Source organism: Cyanistes caeruleus, chromosome 1 (assembly GCF_971803275.1).
Source record: "Cyanistes caeruleus chromosome 1, bCyaCae1.hap1.1, whole genome shotgun sequence".
In the NCBI taxonomy this organism is placed as follows: domain Eukaryota; kingdom Metazoa; phylum Chordata; class Aves; order Passeriformes; family Paridae; genus Cyanistes; species Cyanistes caeruleus.
Genome location: NC_141701.1, coordinates 18,096,633 through 18,101,506, shown reverse-complemented (window position 1 = coordinate 18,101,506; position 4,874 = coordinate 18,096,633).

Sequence of the window (4,874 nt, the reverse complement as noted above, 5' to 3'; positions counted from 1 at the left end):
CCCTTTGCTTCCTGCCTGATAAAAATGCCTGCTTTTGCTCTTTTGTCAAAGTATGTGTAAACACTTGAAAGTTTTCCATGGGAGATAATATTGTAGAAGAAAACAGCTTATTATGGGTGACCTGCAACTCTAAATGTGCTCCTGGTGGGTTATCCAGCTGAACACTGAAAGTGGATTTCTTGTCACTTTGTCACTTGCAGCTTCCTGTGCTCCTGTTTACATGTGACACTGCAATGACTACCAGCAGTGGCATCACTACACAGGAGTGGTGCACCTTTCCTACAAAGGCTGACACGAATGTAAGGGAGCATTTTAATCACTTACTTGTATTGGTAAATTTGTATTTCTAGCAGAAGTTCTTATACTTCCTACAGATAGGAATCCTTGCACCTTATAGTTGTTGCATAGTTAGTGTAATTGAGAAGAAAAATTGTGTCTTCCTTCTAATAAAGCTAGTGTGAAATTCTCAGTTCAGTTACAAGCACCTTTCAAATGCCATTTTTTGCACACTTACTGTATGTGTTTACTCTCTAAATCCCCTGCTGAAGTGTGAATGGTAAAGGTGCTGTAGAAGAAATTCAGTTTCTGCTGCAAAGAGGTGGATGGGAGGAGGGGAGTCTTTGTGCTTCCTGTGTCCAGCCCAGTGCTTCAGTGAATGCTTTTCCAGGTCCTGTTGGATGGGTACTGTTATCCCTCATTTGTGGGTTTATGGATTTCTTACCTTATGACAGATGAGTGATGTCAGCACGTTTTGCACATGAGACTCGTTTCCTGTTCATCCAGGGGACAGCACAGGAAGTGTCAGTTGTAAAAGAATGGGAAGGTGGTGGGGGGGGATGCGACTAGACCTTTCCTGCCTACAAAAATAGAATTTGTAACTGAGTTCTAGTGGGTTCTGGCACAGGTTATGCTTCCATTATAAGTAATTGGGAAAACAAGACAGTAAGGATTAAAGGTTTTCGTTGCAAAGAGTTTTTAAAAATGTTCAGTATACATGTCATATAGGTTCAGATCTTGCACAAATCAACTGATGTGACAGCAATTTTCAGATGTTAAATTTTGAAATACACTTTGAAGCCAACACTGCCATGCATGTTTTCTGCACAAGTGTTCTGGCTAGAGTAGAATGGATTACTTTTAAGTGCAGACTTCAGTGCAGCAATATGGCAAGCAAATCTGCTCCTACTACACACCTCAGATAAGGGATTGAGATGAGAAAGTCGATGAATAAGCTTTAGTAACCATGTATGTTTGTCCTTTTAGGAGCACTCAAGAGGAAAAGAGGTACCAGTCTCAATTCCTTTGCTATTGCTGACACAGGGCAAGGAAACTGGCTATCTACTGCCTGCTTAAAGTGAAATCTGTTGGAAGCTATGTCTCATTTCTTAGAAAATTAGTGATTACTGTTGCTATTTTTGAGACAATACAAAATAGACATAAATCAATACAATTTATTAAAAATAACAAGAGGTGGGCCAGTTACTAAGTTGCAAACAAAGCCTCTGAATACATCATGAAAGCACATTTGATCTTTGAGCCTTCAGGCATTTTAAAAGCCCTTGAGTTCTGTCATGTTCTGCATGGGGAGAGTGCTGCATTGCTTTTCCCTCCTGCTGTGTACTGCTTTGCTGTTCTTCCTTCCATCTACCTGCCAAACGAGCACAGCTGTTCTAGAGATTCCCCCATCTCTGCCCTGTGTTGAAATGGTGCCAGTAGGGAGGACAGTGTTGTTGGAGGAAGTCTCTTGAGTGGTCATAAGCCGTGCATTATTATCAGTTTCATCTTTTTTTCCTGTGCTCTCCTTTCCTCCTTCCTATATCTTGCTTTTTATCCTTGATAAATACGAAAACACTTCTGCTAAAGTTAGTGAGGCTGCTGCTCTCATACTATATTGGTTTGAGTTTCTTGAGGATCCTGTACATGCCTGTGTATACTTCCTGTCTTTCCTTCCTGCTGCCATATGCTCCTCCTTTTTGCTTTTGTGTTTTGGTTGTTGGCCACGTGCTCTTTTTTTTTTTAATTTCTTGGCTGAAAGCTGGACTTGATTGCTTTCACCGATATTCTTGACTGTGGAGGATTGACCTGCCAGGATGACTGAAAAATCATCCTTTCCTTGACTGTGCTGCAGTTGTTCATGCTTGCCAGGTCTTGTGTTCATTTGTCTGAAGGGATTTGGAGCAAAATACTTCTTATATAGGGCATACGTAAAACAGTACTAAATGTTTCTGGAGTTTGGTATTAAAAGAGTTAATTTGCAGGGAAAGGAAGGAGATTTGAATTATAAGTTAGGAACAGCCTTGTGAAAAGGACATAAGCAAGGGCGGAAAGAGGCAACAGGCAGAAACTGATGCACAAGAAGTTCCACCTCAACATGAGGAAGAACTTTACTGTGCAGTTGAGTGTGCACTGGAGCAGATTACCCAGAGAAGTTGTAGTCTCCCTATCTAAGGATATTCAAGAACTGCCTGGGTTCAATCCTGTGCCATGTGCTTTGGGATGACCCACTGTGGTTCTTTCCAACCTGGTGCATTCTGTGATTCTGTGAAGGATAGAGATAAATCTGTGGTGGGAAGGGAATCAGATGCCTGAACCTCAACATTTGCAGCAGGAGGGCATGCTGCATACCTCTTAAGCTGAATATGAAAGAAAGGCTTTTTTTGTTCCTGGACTAGAAAGAAAATGTGTAATGGGATTAAGAACATGCATCCCTTCAGCCCAGAAAGGAGCTGACTTGGTTCCTGTGCCATAAGCCCAAATTCAGGTGTCCACTATTTTAACCATAGTGTATGAGCTGCATGTCCTCCGCACCTGCATGTTTTGAAGACTTCCCAGTGTGGTACAGGTATAGGTATGAGCATTTTCTAAACTGTTTCCTAAAAATACAGATGGGGGTTTTTATTGAACTGTTTGGAGGCTGATGATCCTTCCCTAGCTGTGTGCAGCACCAGCGAGACTCAGGTGAGACATGACTAAGGTATAATATGAGAGGGGAAAACAGCTAAGTTGGTATGTTTGGAGCAACAGCTGGCATATGCTCTATGGATTGTGGAAAAAAGACCAAAGTTTGGGACTGGTGCATTATAGTAATTCAGGTGTGTTCTAACAAAGGACAGCTTAAGCTGTCTGTGTCCTTGCAGTATGGAGGAGGAAAGGCAGAGGCTTAGAAGCTAACTGAATTTTGGATAGAGATCAGAGCAAATGCTTTTATCAGGAATGTGATCGGAATGATGTAATCTCTTGATGAGCATAGTAGCTAAATGCCTAATGAGAGCTGAACTGACTGAAGAACCTTAAGGGCAGAAAGAAACTTCGGCATTGTTCTGGTTATGGGATCAGCCTATTGGCATCTTAAACGTAAATGTAGGTTATTGCCACTTTGTTGCCTCTTCCTGCAAAAACCCCCCACAAAGTCACCTGTGAATGCATCTAGAACCAAAGATCACTTTTTCTTCTGAATTATGGTGCATTTCACTGTCACTCAAAGCAAAGATCACATAAGCAATAATGGCTGTGAGTGAAAAATCCAACATTGCAATGAAGCTGGTAATATCAGGTGTAAAATACTGCTGTCTTGGTCCTGCACAGACATATTTTGATGTAAGAATAAAAATTTCTGTAATGCATTTCAGTCCCAGGAAGAGACATTCAGGAATTTTGAAATGCCATGGTTGTATAAAATTTACATTAATAATACCTTCAACTGGTAATTTTGGCCCTAATGTCCCTATAATTTAAAAGCTTTTGAATGTGACATTTGAGCAGTATGAAGTGCAGCAGTGTCACAAGACAAGCCAGATGGCTGCAGGCACCCAAGAAGGCGGGAAGGCATGGAAGACAAAGTTACGGCAATGCAAGCAAGATGCTCTAATGTCCAGCTCTGTTAAAGGGGGATTATATTACTTCAAATGATCTGTTAAGAGTTCTCCTCCTTAATGTAATGCTTAATGAAGCCTCTAGAATCTCTACTGCAAACACAAAATAGTTCACCACCCAGGCATCACAGGGACATGAAAGGTGTGGGAGACATTTCCGTGTATCACCCTCTTTTAAGTGTTGCAAATGCTCCCCACACGTGGCCAATTACACTCCTTTGTGGATTACTCATAACTTCTTTCCCAAAAGCTGCAGTGCAATACATGGCACTCCCGGGCTTCCCTGGAACCCTTCTTCTCTGGGTCACACATGGAAATACTACACTTGTTTTGTAGAAGGAGGCCAGTGAGGTTCGAATGGCCAAAGGTGGTGTTGAAAGCTTGGGTGGAACCAGAAACACCCCACTGTTTTGCCTGTTGGGTAGCATTGCTGTCCTCTGATCTATCCAGAGATTGTAGGTTTTGGACGTGGAGAGTGCATGTTCTGATGGTCAGTGTGCATGCATGCTCAGACCACGACTGTCAGATGGGTTAAATGCCAGAAAGACTGATACTGTTCTGCGATTGCAGCACTGAGGAGTTACAGGTTTCCAGATGATTGCCTTGGGTTAAAGATTAGGTCACTTGCATCTGTGAATGCAGTGTGAGGCAGCAAAGCAGGTTGTGTGTGCAGCTGCAGCTCAGCTGGAGCCTTTAACTGGTGAGTGCTTACACTTGGAAGTGTACTCTGGTTTTCTCAGTCTAATTCTGTTCTCCTGGAACAGTACCTGACACAGTACCTCCTCTAGCTCAGCCTGTACCTGACAGCTCAGCTAGAATGGGTATTTTTTATACCTTTTGACAGTAAAACACTCACACACTTGACATTTCTATCATGCTTTACTGAACTTGTGATTATAAAGGTAATTTACAATAAAGCAATTAAATAAACAATAAGTTAAAACACAATACAATTATACATAGTATTTCAAAGGGCTCAAGAGACTATCAGGTTCCAATACA